General features: G+C 41.2%; 1 protein-coding gene across 1 annotated transcript in view; it reads left to right on the top strand.

The window, feature by feature from the left end:
- Window positions 1–16,641, top strand: part of pou1f1 (POU class 1 homeobox 1) — a 63,577-nt gene that overhangs the window by 36,765 nt on the left and 10,171 nt on the right. The window lies entirely within an intron of this gene.

Here is a 16,641-nt window from a genome sequence, read left to right on the forward strand (position 1 = left end):
AAATGATCGGTTTACTGTATTTAGACATTCAGATGACCTTCAATACAAAATACAGCAGAGACTTGTACTCAGCCAACTCCATCATCAAAGTTCAAAGTAAATTTATGATCAAAGTAGGTATATGTGAGATTCATTTCCTTGCAGGCTGTCACAGTAGGGCAAAGAAATACAATAGAATTAATGAAAAACTACAGTCAAAAGCTGACAAACAGCTATGGTGCAAAATAAGACAAACTATGCAAATACACACCAAAAAAAATTAGTTATTGGGCACTAGCCTCCTGACCCTGGAGGATGCCTTCAAAGGGTGATGACTCAAGAAGGCGACATCCATCATTAAGGACCTTCCCATCCAGAACATGTCCTCTTCTCATTAGTGCTGCCAGGGATGGGGTACTGGAGCCTGAAGACACACTCAACATTTTAGGAACAGTTTCTTCACCTCTGCCATCAGATTTATGAACAGTCCATGAACCCATCAACATTGCCCCACTATCTTGCTCTCTTCTTGCATTACTTACTTATATTTTTATATTTTTGTTGTAACTTACAGGAATGATACCATACTGCTGCTGCAGTGACAAATGTTGTAACATAGGTCAGTGATAACAAGCAACACACATCAAAGTTGCTGGTGAACGCAGCAGGCCGGGCAGCATCTACAGGAAGAGGTACAGTCGACGTTTCGGGCCGGGACCCTTCGTCAGGACTAACTGAAGGAAGAGCTAGTAAGAGATTTGAAAGTGGGAGGGGGAGGGGGAGATCCAAAATGATAGGAGAAGACAGGAGGGGGAGGGATGGAGCCAAGAGCTGGACAGGTGATTGGCAAAGGGGATATGAGAGGATCATGGGACAGGAGGCCCAGGGAGAAAGAAAAGGCGGAGGGGGGGAAAAGCCCAGAGGATGGGCAAGGGGTATAGTGAGAGGGACAGAGGGAGAAAAAGGAGAGAGAGAAAAAGAGTGTGTTTTATGTGTGTTGCTTGAAATTCCAGCTTCTGCAGATTTCCTCGTGTCTGTGATAATAAACCTGATTCAGATTCTGATACATGTCAAATTTCTTTGCTATTTCCTTATTCACCGATACAATTTCTCCTGTCTCAGTCCACAAGGAAATCACATCAGTATTTATATTTTTCCTTTCTATTAATCATAGAAGCCCTTATACTTTTTTATGTTTGTATCAAATCTGTTCAGTTATTTTACTTTCCCTTTCATTATCAATGCCCCCCTCCTCTTTGCTGATTTCAGTATCAGTCTTTGCTTAATTACTGCCAAACAATATAATATATTTTCCATATCCACCATCATATCTGAAACAATCATAGCTTACTTTCATATTCACAGCCTTTGTTTCAGATTGCACTAAATTATTTTTTCATCTTTAAACAATATTCTATCACATTACGATTGCTGTTGCTATTAGGTCAGCAAGTGATCCATCTTTATTGTACAATACTAGATCTAAAATAGCCAGTTCACTCATTGCCACCTCAACATACTCATCTAAAAGCAACCTCTTTTACACTTCATAAATGCATCATCCATATTATAGCTATTATTTTGGCTTGCATAGTCCATAATCTTTGGAGATTAAAATCTCCCATGATTGCAAACATCTTTGATTCATAGTTCCCTCGGGAGCCAATATATGATTCCCACTATTCTAATCTGTCTCCTACTGTTTCACTGCTCTACCGAAACTGTTTCTGCTTCTGGATATTTTGAGCTAAGATCCTTTTGTTACTGCTTTTATCTAACTTTCAATATTGGGCCCACACCCAACTCCTTGTTTTGGAGATGCAAGAGACTGCAGATTCTGAAAACTAGAGCCATAAACAATCTGCTGGACCAGCTCAGCAGGTTTAGCAACATTTATGGATGGGAAGGAATTGCTGACAGCTGGAGCCAATACACTGCATCAGAACTGAAGCACAAGTAAATCGTAACTTCACTCTAATGGAATATTTGGATCTCTGGACAATAGGAGGAAAGGGACAAAAGTGGAGGTGTTGCATTTCCTGAAGCTACAGAGCAAGCTGCTATGAGAAGGGTTGGGTTTTGTATGGGCCAAAGCAGTGCAAATGCAGACGTTCTTTCAGAATGCTAAAAGATGAAAATTGTGTCAGGCACTTGCATGATCATGGAGGTGTCAGAAATTACAAAGGGTGATCCTTTGAACTTGGTACTTCTAGCTTCTAGAGCTGAAGATGAGAATGAGCAAAAGCCCATTCTTGCTATGGGATTGAGGAAAGTGGGTAGACTAAGCCAAAGAGCCTTCTCAAGTATGGTGAAAGGGAAACAGTATCAAAAGAGAGAAAACATAATGAAATCCTTCTTAAAGGTAGTGTCATCGGAACAGAGAATGGAATGGTAGCTGTGGGAGAATGTAAGTTTAAGTTGGACATTAAAGACTAACCTATCTCTGAAATGGGGTATGGAAGCCAATAAAGGAAAAGATGGGTCCATTGAAGGTGGAAATTAGTGGAAGAAGTGATGGAGTTCTTATCAATGAATCATCTACACACCCAAATCCAGTGCCAAATGGGATCAAGCAATATTGTATCAGCTCTCAAAACCTCATCAGTTATTGTTGCCGCAATACTTCACCACACGTTCAACTAGTTTGCTGCTGGAGTGGAGTTAATCTATGGAACAAGAAGAAGACAGTTTTAACTCTTAACATCTCCACTCCAGAGCTAGTGGAATTTATGACTGAGAGGAATGGAGTGACAGAAGATTTAAATAGTTGCTTTCTCTTCATAGAAAGAAAATCACAAAACCTACCAGAGAGATCAGACAATCCAGTCCTGATGAAGGGTCTTGGCCCGAAACATCGACTGTTCACTCTTTTCCATAGATGCTGCTAAGTTCCTCCAGCATCTTGTGTGTGTTGCTTTGGATTTCCAGCATCTGCAGATTTTCTTGTGTTTGAGATCAGACAATCCGGTGGGCATAAGGAACCCAATGAACTAGTCAAAACATGGTACTAGAAACTTGAAAGCTGATTGAGCTCAGAGACAAAGTGATTTATGTCCCAGAGTTTTGAAAGAGGTAGCTTCAAAGGGAGTACGTGTTCAGTTTCATCCTCCAAATTCCTGCATTTTCCTAAAGGAAAATCATGTTTGAGTGATCTGTACAAGGTCTTTGAGAATGTGACTTGAATAATAGGTAAGATGTGGGGGTTAACCATTGGGTGTGGTATATTTGGATTTCTGGAGATCTTATGGCAATGTCCTGCTACAAAACAACAAATTTTGCATCAGATAAGACAATCAAAATAACTCCGATCTTTATCTTGATCCTGAAGGTTCCATACAAGACTCTGATTAATAGGATTATGCAACAATGGCTAACGTACTGACATAGATTGAGAACTGGGTAAGAGACAGAAAAAGTGTAAGGATCAATGGATCATTCTGAGCTTGGTAAACTATACCTAGTTAGGATTCACTTTGATATTTGGCTCAAGACCCAAATTATATTTACTGTCAAAACTCAGATTGGTGGGATTGTGAGTACTGAGGAGTATGTAAAGATTCTTCAAGGAGATATGGACAAGCCAAATGAGTAGATGAGAACAGAGTAAATAGAATGTGACATGCAAAAGTGTTGGCAAGAAAGAAATTCATTCTAAAAGTCCTCAGTTGGTCAAGCAGCAACTGGGGATGGTAAGGGATGGTTGAAATTTTAGGTCAGGGCCCATTAGACCATAATCCCATAAGAAATAGGAGCAGAATTAGGCCATTCAGCCCATCAAATATGCTCTGTCATTTCATCATGGCTGATCTATTTCCCTGTCAACCTCATTCTCCTACCTTGGCCCTGTAACCTTGCACACCCTGACTAATGAAGAACCTGTCAACCTCCATTTAAATATCCCAATGACTAGACCTCCACAGCTGCCTGTGGCAATGAATTCCACAGACACACCATAACTTGACTAAAGAAATTCCTCTTCATCTCCATTCTAAATGGACGTCTCTCTATTCAAAGGTTATGCCCTCCGGTGCTAGATTCCCCCACTACAGGAAACATCCTCTCCACATCCACTCTGTCTAGACCTTTCAATATTCAATCGGTTTCAATGATCTCCCCCCCCCCCACTTCTAAATTCCAGCAATACAGGCCTAGAGCCATCAAACACTCCTCATATGATAAACCTTTCATTCCCAAAATCATTTTTGTGAACCTCCTTTGAATTCTCTTCGATGTCAGCACATTCTTTCTTAGATAAGGTGTCCAAGAATGCTCACAATACTCCAAGTTAAGTCTCCACACTTTCTTATATAGCCTCAGCATACATCCTGTTTTTATCTTCTGGTCCTCTCGAAATGAATGCCTTCCACACCACTGACCAAACTTTCAAGTTAACCTTTAGGGAATCCTACAGGTGGACTCCCAAGTCCCATTCAACCTTGGATTCTTGAGTTTTCTCCCCATTTCAAAAATAGTCTACGCTTTTATTCCTTCTACCAAAGTGCATGAATATGCATGTCCCAACTCTGTGTTCCATCTGCCACATCTTTGCCCATTCTCCTAACCTGTCTTAGTCTTTCAGTGGTCTCTCTGCTTCCTCAACACTACCTTCCCCTCCACCTACCTCTGTATCATCCACAAACATGACCACAAAGCCACCAATCCCATCATCAAAATCATTGACACACAAAGAAAAGAAGCGGTCCCAATACTGACCCCTGTGGAACACCACTAATCATTGGCAACCAATCAGAAAAATCCCCCTTTAATCCTTCTCTTTGCCTCCTGCCAATCAGGAATATGTGAGTATCTTTCCTGTAATACCACAGGCCCTTATCATGCTAAGCAGCCTCAAGTATAGTACCTTGTCAAAGGCCTTCTGAAAATCCAAGTACATACACCAATTCTCCTTTGTATATCCTGCTTCTTATATTCTCAAAGAAGTCCAACGGATTTGTCAGGCCAGATTTTCCCTTAAGGAAACCATGCTGACTTTGGTCTGTTTTATCCTGTACACCAAGTACCCCAAAACCTTATCTTTAACAATTGACTCCAAGCCAACTGGCCATAATTTCCTTTATTCGGTGCCCTCCCTTACTTGAAGAGTGGAATGACATTTGCAATTTTCCAGTCCTCCAGAACCATGTCAGAATCTATTGATTCTTGAAAGATCATCACTAATGCCCCCACAATCTCTTCAGCCACCTCTTTCAGAATCATGGAGTGTAACCCATCTGGTCCAGGTGACTTATCTACCTTCAGACCTTTCCACTTCCCAAGCATCTCCTTCCTAGTAATAGCAACTGTACTCACTTCGACCCCCAACAGTCTTGAACTTCTGGCACACTGCTAGTGTCTACCACAGTGAAAACTGATGCAAAATACTTATTCAATTCAATGCTATTTTCTTGTCTGCAGTTACTACCTCTCCAGAGTCACTTTCCAGCAGTCAAATATCTACTCTCACCTCTCTTTTACTCTTTATATACATGAGAAAAACTTTTGGTATCCTCTTAGACATTATTCGCTAGATTTCCTTCATATTTCATCTTTTCCCTTCTTATAGACTTTTTAGTTGCCTTCTGTCTGTTTCCCAGTAATCACTGTGTTATTATGTGCCCTCTCTTTTGCTTTCATGTTGGATTTGACTTCCATTGTTGGCCACAGTTGAATCATCCTGTCTTTAGAATATTTCTTCCTCTTTGGGGTGTATCTAACCTGCACCTTCCAAATTGCTCTCACAAACTCCAGCCATTGCCTCTCTGCTGTCATCCCTGCCAGTGTTCTCTTCCAATCAACTGTGGTCAGCTCCTATCTCATGCCTCTTTAATTCCTTCTATTCCACCATAATACTAATGCATTTGACTATAGCTTCTCCCTCTCAAATTACAGAGTAAATTCTATCACATTATGATCACTGTCTCTTAAGGGATCTTTTACCTTAGGGTCCCTAATCAAATCCAGTTCAATACACAACACCCAATCCAGAATGGCTGATCCCCCAGTGTGCTGAACCAAAAGCTGCTCTATAAATTCATCTCATTGGTATTTTGGGATCCAGCACCAACCTGATTTTCCCAATCTACCTGCTTACTGAAATCCCCTATGACTATCATAACATTGCCCTTTTTACATGCCTTTTCTACCTTCCAGTGGAACCCTGTATATAATTCCCATCAGGGTCTTTACGCCCTTGTAGTTTCTTAAATCTACCCACAAGGATTCCATACCTTCCAATCCTATGTCACCTCTTCCAAGGATTTGATTTCATTTTACCTATAGAGCCTCAACCTACCTGCCAGTCCTTTCAATATAATATATATCCTTGTACATTAAATGGTCTAATTCTGTCCCTGTATATTTTGGTCTTAAGCTCTCAACTATAATCTTCTTTCAGCCATGACTCAGAGATGCACACAATATCATACCTGCCAATCTCTAACAGTACTGCAAGTAATACAAGAGTAATACAACACTGTTGTATAAGGCATTGGTGAGGCCAAATTTGGAGTATTGTCTGCAGTTTTTGATCACCAAATTACAGGAAGGATATTAATAAGGTAGAAAGAGTGCAGAGAAGGTTTACAAGGATGTTGTTGGGACTTGAGAAACTGAATTACAGAGAAAGGTTGAATAGGGTAGGACTTTATTCCCTGGGGATATAGATAGAGTGAATGCAAGCAGGCTTTTTCCATTGAGGCTAGGGGAGAAAAAAAGGGCGAAGGGGGAAAAGTTTAGGGCGAAGGGGGAAAAGTTTAAATGGAACATGGGGGGGGGCTTCTTCACACAGAGAGTGGTGGGAGTGTGGAATGAGCTGTCAGATGAAGTAGTAAATGTGGGCTCACTTTTTACATTTAAGGAAAACCTGGACAGGTACATGGATGAAAGGTGTATGGAAGGATATGGTCCAGGTGCAGGTCAGTGGGACTTGACAGAAAAATGGTTCAGCACAGCCAAGGAGGGTCAAAAGGCCCGTTTCTGTGCTGTAATGTTCTGTGGTTCTATGGTTCCATCATCTACCTTATTCCATATATGGTTTACATTCAAATATAACACCTTCAGTCCTGCATTTGTCACCATTTTTGATTTTCTCCCTTTGTTTTGTCTCTGGAGTGTCAGAGGCTGAGAGGAGATCTGAGGGAAGGTTTACAAGATTATGAGAGGCATAGAGTGGACAGAGAGTATCTGTTTCCCAAGGTTGAAATGTCTAATACCAGAGGGCATGTATTGAAGGTAAGAGAGGGGGGAATATGAGGGGTAAAAAACACTTATCCGTGTAAGCGGAACAAGTGCTACTTATCCGTGTAAGCGGAACAAGTGCTACACATGCCCTTACACTTCCTCCCTTACCACCATTCAGGGCCCCAAACAGTCCTTCCAGGTGAGGCATCACTTCACCTGTGAGTTGACTGGGGTGATATACTGCGTCCGGTGCTCCCGATGTGGCCTTTTATATATTGGCGAGACCCGACGCAGACTGGGAGACCGCTTTGCTGAACATCTACACTCTGTCCGCCAGAGAAAGCAGGATCTCCCAGTGGCCACACATTTTAATTCCACATCCCATTCCCATTCTGACATGTCTATCCACGGCCTCCTCTACTGTAAAGATGAAGCCACACTCAGGTTGGAGGAACAACACCTTATATTCCGTCTGGGTAGCCTCCAACCTGATGGCATGAACATTGACTTCTCTAACTTCCGCTGGGCCCCACCTCCCCCTCGTACCCCATCTGTTACTCATTTTTATGCACACGTTCTTTCTCTCACTCTCCTTTTTCTCCCTCTGTCCCTCTCAATATACCTCTTGCCCATCCTCTGGGTCACCCCCCCCCTGTCTTTCTTCCCGGACCTCCTGTCCCATGATCCTCTCGTATCCCTTTTGCCAATCACCTGTCCAGCTCTCAGCTCTATCCCTCCCCCTCCTGTCTTCTCCTATCATTTTGCATCTCCCCCTCCCCCTCCAGCTTTCAAATCCTTTACTCACTCTTCCTTCAGTTAGTCCTGACGAAGGGTCTCGGCCTGAAACGTCGACTGCGCCTCTTCCTAGAGATGCTGCTTGGCCTGCTGCGTTCACCAGCAACTTTGATGTATGTTGCTTGAATTTCCAGCATCTGCAGAATTCCTGTTGTTTTCCTCTCTTTTTCTACCTATGTCACTGGTGCCAATATGTACCAAGACTTCCGTTTGCTCTGAGTTTTTTACTCAGAGAGTCGTGGCTGCCTGGACTGTGCTGCCTGGTATGGTGGAAGAGGCAAATATGCTAGAGGTTTTTAAAAGATATTTGAGTAAGTGCATAGATGTAGGCAAGGTAGAGGGATATGGCCATGGTGTAGGTAGGAAGGATTAGTGTTTGGGTGTTTTGATTTGCTTTGTTGCTGGTTCAACATAATATTGTGCATCAAATAGCTTGTTCCTGTGCTGTAGTCTTTTATGTTACATTGCAACCATTGACTGCAATTTTACCCTATCATTTGCCTGTCCTTCCTGACAGTCTCACTACACACTCTCTCTACTTGTATACTATCTGCCCCCATCCTCAGCCCTATCACTTAGGTTCCCATCCCATTGCCAAACTACTTTAAGTCTCCCCAACAGCTCTAGCAAATCTGCTCACAAAGTTATTGGTCCCCCTCAGGTTCAGGTGTAACCCATCCTTTTTTGTACAGGTTATACCTTCTCCAGAAGAGATCCCAATGAGCCAAAATTCTGAAGCCCTGCTCCCTGCACCAGTTTCTCAGCCACACATTCACCTGCCAAATCATCCTATTCTTACCTTCACTGGCATGTGGCACAGGCAGCAATCCAGAGATTACTATCCTTGAGGTGCTACTTTTCAACTTTCTATCTAGCTCCCTGAATTCTCTCTCCAGGGCTTCCTCTCTTCTTCTACCTATGTCACTGGTGCCAATATGTACCAAGACTTCTGTTTGCTTACTCCTCACCCCCCTTTGGAATGGCATGGACCAGATCCAAGACATCCCTGATCCAGGAACCTGGGAGGCAACATACCATCCTCTTTCAGTCCACAGAATCTCAAGTCTACCACTCTAACTATGGAATCCCCTATCACTACCATCATCCTCTTCTCCACCCTTCCCTTCTGAGTCACAGCACCATACTCAGTGCCAGAGCCATGAACACCACACCCCCACCCACCCCAGAGCCACGAAATCCACCCTCACCCATCCCAGTACTCAAAACAGTATACTTATTAATGAGGAGAACAGCCACAGAGGTACTCTATAGTGGCTGCTAAATTCTTTTCTCTCTCCTGACAGTTACCCAGGTACCTACCTCCCGCAAAATTTAGGGGTGCCTACCTCCCTATAGCATATATCTATCACCTCTTCAATTTCTTATATGAGACAAAAGTCATCGATTTGTAGTTCTAGTTCTCTGAAGAGATACAACTTGATATGCCTGGTGCTTATGTAGTTATCTGTGAGGCTGGAGATTTCCCAGAAATCCCACATCTCGCATAAAGAATACAAGAAACCCCCAGAGCCTTTCTCACTGTTCTAGCTATGCACTAACAGACAAAGAATGAAGAATAAAGAATAAACATACCAGATACTTACCTCACCAAAGTCTGTTCTTGCTGAAACCTGATCAGCCAAAGCCTCCCCACTCTAATACTACCCACTCACACAATGGCTACTCCACTTGAATCTGTCTTATTCTTATTTGGCTTGCTAATGAATTGTGATTTGATTGGACCACTGGAAAATGCCAAAAGCCTGAGAATGCCCCTCTTTAAATTTCACTCACTGACCTGTCAGTTGCCTCCTCGCTCACTCCTGATTTGATAGGGCTACCAGAAAATATTAAAGCCCATGAATGCTCCTTTATAAATCTCACTCACCAAGCTGTGAATCACCTCGCTTCTCACTCCTGATTTGATTGGGCCACTGGAAAACCCTGCATTGACTTGGCATTGCCAATAGTGAGCTGAATCTCAGCAGTGGAGTAAAATATGTGCCAGGAGAGAGAAAACAAGAGGAGATACAAAATAACAACCATCTGTATCTGTAACTGAACATTTCACCATCCTTTATAATCACATTTTCTTGCCCTGAACATAACATATTTTGGAAGTAGCAGAAAGTACTGTAAGACTTTTAATACAGACTGTGAATTAAATGAATTAATGTTCCATGATTTCTTATCTTATTATAATAATTTTAATGTAATAATTGAGGCAACTTCAATAGTGAAAAAATACACAATAAAAGCATTACAATTGAAATTTATTTATTGAGGAAATATGAATAGTATTAAATTTGACGTTATGAAGACGAAGGTTGACAAAATGTGTTCCAATCGAAATCTGGAAACCTACATTTCTAAAAAGATGGGTTGGTTGGGTTGGGCTGATAAATTACTGTTCTTCAAAGCAAGTATTTGCATCTCAACTACGTTATATAAGTGAAATATATTTTTTAAATGTTTTACAGTTTGCACATTCCCATTCTTCAATAGCCGAAAGAAATCGGAATTCCAACCAAGTGTACAGAACTAATAATGTATTTTTTTAACCAAACACCGCAGTCGAATAAGTGCAAAGGGAGTTGAAAATCGATTAGAATCGCTGATCAGGCCCGGTTTCAGGACGATTTAAAATGCCTGATATCGCTCATCCAGTACTGTACACCAGACTGTTGTACTCGACGTGAGGGTCGCATTCATGTGTGTCACACTCTGCTTCTTAACTATTCAACAAAGTATTTAGCACACACGATACGGGACAGAAAAAATGGGGTGAGAAAGAATAGCGAATGATCTCCTCGATCGTGAAAACACCTATAATTTTATGATACCGATAACAATTATCTTTTAAAAGAATTGAAGAAAAGTAAAGCGTGTAACAGCTGAGAAAAGATTGTATTTTTGATTTAACGAAATTTGAACCAGCACCTTTGAGACTGTTTTTTGATACTTGTGAGAATCAGTCTCTTCCCGGTCGTTTAAATCCTCGATTGAGAAGTTTGCCTTCTCTTCTCCCACTCTGCGGGCAGGTGCTGAGAGACACGATCTGCCGCACCGCGTTCGGCTTTAATGCGAGAGACGTCATTTTCTAATTTAGTTTAAAGTGCTTTGTGAAGCGCTAATGTTATTTTAGATAGTCTATTTTTAAAATAATTCAATAGCTGGTAAGCGAGGAATAATAAATTTACTGCGCCCACCGAGCGCAACGCCATTTGTTCTTGACCATGGGAATTGTCTCCTGTCAAAAGCTCTTAATCTTCCCCAGGCGTGCGCTTTTACAGACGTCAACATCAAAGTTAAACTGAGCCGTGAGCCCTGTGTAAACTTAATTAAAACTGGATTAATGTAGTATGAAACTATATGAATACATTGGTAGTTGTGACAGTTCCAGTATTTCGGCAGAGAGGTGGATACAGTCTCTAAATCTGCTCCAGGCATTAATACTCCTGGTAGAATAGCTGAGTTTGGGAGTTGAACTGTGGGTTGGCGCTCTTCTTCCGTTGCAGCATGCTAATGGGGCAGTTCCTACTGATGCAGAGCCAACTTTGCTACGGATTACACTTTCTTCCACTACTCGACCAAGTATGTTAAGTTAATAAAAAAAAATAAAGCTAATCAACAGGAATAAACAGAACGTGCTAGAAATACAGGATCCGTGAAGCGACGCCCGTAGAGAGAGAGAGAAAAAAAACTCAGATGACGTTTGGGGTTGATCTTTCATCAAAACTCAAACAACGGAAATGTTAATACTGTTACAGTACTTTCTCTACAAATGCTGCCTGGCCTAATAAGTATTGCCGGTTTTTTTTTTCAGTTTTGATTTCCAGCATCTGTGGTATTTTGATTTCGATTATCGTTTAGAGTAATGATACCCAACAGTAAGTGGAAATATAAAAGTAAGTCGAAGTATAAAAGTGTAAAGAAAAGAGATGTCATACACTAGATTTAACCTGAACCATAAAATGTTGTAACATAAAAACATTCAACATTCAAACAGAATAAGAAATGCACATTAAATTGCAAAAAAAGAATAACAACCTGGTTTTCCCGAACTTCTTATATCAAATTACATTTTTTTTAAAGTGAAGACAGATTGGTAAATTACTATTAAAGAAAGTAATCCTAACCAAATCCCAGATGGCATCCTCTGTATCTGTAGTCAATTTGAATTATATGCTTTCATAATCTTTAACTATCATGCGTGATTTGGCATCCTTCATCTATACCAGTCATAGTTGTTCATAATGCTAAAAGTATGTAATAATATCAGACTGCTGTGCACTTCTCTCCCCCCCAATACAAAATTCCTTCTCCAGATGACGTTGCAAACTTGCCTACTACAATAATGCACCATCTTCTCAAGTGGAAGTAAGAATGGACAGCAGATGTGAGCATTGAACAGTTAAAAGTCCAAAATGAAAATGGTATTACTAAGTGCCAGTGATTGAAGGTGAAGTACTGGCCTAATCCATCTACATGATTGACTTTTCATTACCTTTGTGTTTTCAATATTCAATGAGTTATAATTTTATCCAGGTAGGTGTTGGGGAGACTGAACATAGTTGGCTTGTTTGGTAGAAATCTTGACTTAGAGTTAGATATTGTGGTTACAAATCTCATCTCATAGAACTGGACCGGCACTTCTATGCAAAACTTCACCTCTCAGTTTAGGTCAAATGGGTACAAAAGCCCTCATGGTACTATCTGAAGGAATAAATCCTCTGCCTGAAATGAGCACTCCTTTAGTTTTCCAGAAATGGCAGAAAGACATTAATCTAATGTTACTCACTCTTCAGAACGTATTATTTGGCTGTTTGCTACCATAGGTTGCCCAGAGGCAATATTAATTGCTCTATAAAGGAAAGTTAATTAATTTATCTGTTGATCATGCGTAATGTGTAATATTATGACATCAGAGCAAATTTGGCCATTCAGCCCATTGAGTCTGCTCTGCCGTTCCATCATGGTTGATTTATTATCCTCCTCAATCCCATTCTCCTGGCTGCTGCCTATAACCTTTGGCACCCTGACTAATCAAAAACCTATCAACCATCGCTTTGAATATACTCAATGACTTGGCCTCCTCAGCCGCCTGATTCACCATATTCACCAGCCTCTGGCTTTCAATATTCAAGAGATTTCAATGAGATTCCCCCTCCCCCACCTTATTCTTCTAAACTCCAGTGGGTACAGGCTCACAGCCAACAAACACTCCTCATACAGAGTCATAGTCATAGTCATACTCATAGTCGTACTTTATTGATCCCGGGGGGAAATCAGTTATTACCCCTTTAATTCCCAGAATAATTCCCACGAACCTCCTCTGGATCCTCTTCAATGACAGCACATCACTTCTCAGATAAGGAACCCAAAGCTGCTGAAAATACTCCAAGTGCAGTCTGACTTATGCCTTATAAAGCCTCAACATCACATCCTTGCTTTTATAATTGAGTCCTCTCAAAATAAATGCTTATATTGATTTCAATGCATAAAATGCATAACATTACAGGGCTAACAGAATAATTCTGCTTCTTCCTGCAATAGAGAAATAGTTGTCAAATGACGTGATTGAGCAGTCCATTTCTGTTTCCCGGTAGAGTTTTAGTTTCTGTCATGTGCTTTTGTAATATTTTTTCATTCAAACCCTAAATCTCCTGAGATTCAACCTTGATAATTCAAATACTTCTGTATACCTGCTTATAGCCAAGTTAAGCATCAGAAACTTAAACCCAAATTAATTGCCATAAACGTTATCATGTATACCTGAGTTAACTTCGATAAACTTCTGCTAGTCCTCTTGCTTATTCCCACATTCAGACTTGTTCAAAACTGCTTATTATAGAGCCTGTTAACAAAACATTTTTCTATAATTTAAAGCCTAAGGTTAGAAATCGTTTTCTTTCAGAGTGGCATGAATGTTTAATAGAACCAAAGTCATTGAGTATTTTTGGTAAGATGTAGACTTATAATTGAAAAATAAAATGGAACTGCAAAGCTAAGATCAGCTGAGCTGTTATTAAATGGTGAAGCAGGCTTGGTGCTAAGTGGCCTACTCCTTCTCATAATTCTACATTCATATATTATGCTAGACTTCAAAGCAGGGTGCTCACGGAAGGGCTATAAAGTGGAAGTGGAAGAGCAAGAAGAACTGAAGGTCCATGACCAGACTGGTGACTAGTTATGCTCCCCAAGGGTCAGTGCTATTTGTCATCTATATCAATGATTTGGATGCACAAGGCTTTGTCAATAAGTGACAGATGAAACTAAAAAGGGTGGTGTCATTGAAGTGAAGATGGCTATCAGGATTTACAGAGAGATCAGCCAGCTGGTTTAGTGGGCCAATGAATGGCAAAACTAGTTTAATTTAGATGAATGCAAGGTATTGCATTTTTGGAAGACAGATGAAGGCAGAACATTTGCAATGAACAACAGGGACCTGGAGAGTGTTATAGAACAGAGAGACCAAGGAATACAAGTGCATAATTCTCTGAAAATAATGTTCCAGGTGGTGGTGGACAGAGTGGTACAGAAGGCTTATGGCACACTGGTCTTCATCAGTCAGATCAGTGTGTGTAGAGATTCAGGTGTGATGTTGCAGTTGTACAATGCGATGGTGAAACTGCATTTGGAATATTGCATCCAGTTTTGGTTACCCTGCTACAGGAAAGATGCATTAAGCTGGAAAGAGTGCAGTAGAAATTTATGAAGACGCTACCAGGACTCAAGAGTTATGGAGAGAGACAGATCAAGTTTTAATTTTAGTGTAGAAGAATGAGGACATGTGTAAAATTATGGAGGGCATAGAATGTGCAAAGTCTTTTTCCCAGGGTTAGGGAATCCAAACCTAGAAGCCATAGGCTTAAGGTGAGAGAGGAGAAATTTAATAAGAACCTGTGGGGCAATTTTTCACCCAGACGGTGGTCAGTATGTGGAAAAAGCTGCTAGATAAAGTGGTTGAGTTAAGTACATTAACATCTGATAGGTACTTGGACAGGAACGTGGATACGAAAGGTTCAGAGAGATATAACCCAAATGTGGACCAGTTGATATGGAAATCATGGTCGACATAGACCACTTGGGATGAAGGGCCTATTTCCGTACTGTAAGTTAGCTGACTCTATGATGCTATGACCTGGTGAGGGAATTCCAGACAGCAGTGGGTACAGTGCAGGATATGAAGAATAGAGATCCCAACCTAATAGTAGGAACACAGCAACCAAAGTATCAGCTTTACAAAAAGTGCAAATGCTGGAAATGCAACACAAATATACAATCATAAATACATATCAGGTCAGTCAGTATCCCTAGAGAGAGAGAGAAATAGAGTTAAGATCCTCGGGTTGATCAGGTTGATGACCGTTCACCAGAACTGTCATCGACCTGAAACGCTAATGCTAGGTTTGGGGACCTGAGTGATCTCAAATTGTATGTCCTTCTCTCTCGCTATCCATCCCATAGGATGATGATTGTTCCTTTCAGTCAGTTCATGCGGTTTAGGATACTCCACTCTTCAGAAAGGAACAGCGTGTGCGTGAATGGATTTTAGGTGAGTAGGGGGTTGCACAGTTCCAGACCCGCCATCTCGACATACCCTCCTGGATCCAGCGGCATGGTGAGGTCCAAGACAGCTGGGGGAAGTTCTGTTGCAGTGAATGGCCAGACCAAGCTTCGATGCACGTGTTTGCTAGATGGCGGTCGACCCTACGAAAGGGTTCATCCGCCCTTTGACAGGTCTTGTTTTCCGTCCTGCTGGGTGTCGAGCCACCCTCCTCACCAGGCAAGCCCGGTGGGGGAGCCGGTTTATAGTCGCCGACCACCCGACCATGCGACAGATAGTACAGGGTTACATGGTACCAGTAGCACTCAGACCAGTGACCTGGCCCTATGTAATTAGGAAACTGCTTGAAAACATGCGGTTATAATTAATTTAACATATTTTGTTCCGAATCGACTAAATCCTGATTTTAAACCAAAATTTAACCAAGGCTCCGATGAACCTTACCATTCTGCCTAGGATTACAAACCAGCCCTTATCTTCTTTAAACCCATTGAATTAGAATGGAGACATCAGTCATGTTCCTGACACACCACTGATAAAAAAATCAATCTTGCTGCACTCCGGAAAACATGTTTAGAGGGAGGAACCGTTTCAGGGATGAATCTCCTTGATGTTAGATTGAGACTCCCCATTCTTAACTATGTCATCATAAACTAACGGTGTTCAGATTAATTTATATTATGGTGTTTACTTGCTTGGCACCAATGTGAAGTTAATTATATCTTTCGTAGTAAGTGGGGCTAATTTCAAAGGAGACGTGAGCACATGAATGGGAGAAAAATGGACGGATATGGACATTGTATAGGTAGAAGAGATTAGATTTGTTACTCATTTGACTATTAATTTAATTGGGTCGGTACAACATTATGGGCCGAATGGCCTGTTCTTGTGCTGTACTGTTCTGTGTTCCAAAAGTGGAAGCCTAATTAGGGATTTGGATACCGACCTGTCTGGATTTATTGAGATGACTTGCACGCTCTGAATTTAGTTATTTTAATGTTTAGGAAAGAAGGAAGATCACTTTTCTCTCGAAAACAGATGTCAAATCTTCCGGTGTACAGCAAATTGAACTGCACGAACCCCCGGCTCCTAACTATGGTCCTTAAAAGACAAAGCAG

Source organism: Mobula hypostoma, chromosome 6 (genome assembly GCF_963921235.1).
Source record: "Mobula hypostoma chromosome 6, sMobHyp1.1, whole genome shotgun sequence".
NCBI lineage: Eukaryota > Metazoa > Chordata > Chondrichthyes > Myliobatiformes > Myliobatidae > Mobula > Mobula hypostoma.